This window comes from Salmo salar, chromosome 04 (genome assembly GCF_965601325.2).
Source record: "Salmo salar chromosome 04, fSalSal1, whole genome shotgun sequence".
Classification (NCBI taxonomy): Eukaryota; Metazoa; Chordata; class Actinopteri; order Salmoniformes; family Salmonidae; genus Salmo; species Salmo salar.
In genome coordinates this window covers 50,561,607-50,561,911 of record NC_138294.1, presented here as the reverse complement: position 1 = coordinate 50,561,911, position 305 = coordinate 50,561,607, and positions in this window count along the sequence as shown.

The window sequence follows — 305 nt, the reverse complement described above, 5'->3', positions numbered from 1 at the left end:
TCTGACTACAGATGACTGTTTAATATATGACTACAGATGACTGTTAATATATGACTACAGATGACTGTTAATAAATGACTACAGATGACTGTTAATAAATGACTACAGATGACTGTTAATAAATGACTACAGATGACTGTTAATATATGACTACAGATGACTGTTCATTATTACTACAGATGACTGTTAATATATGACTACAGAAGATTGTTTAATATATGACTACAGATGACTGTTAATATATGACTACAGATGACTGTTAATAAATGACTACAGATGGCTGTTAATAAATGACTACAGATGAC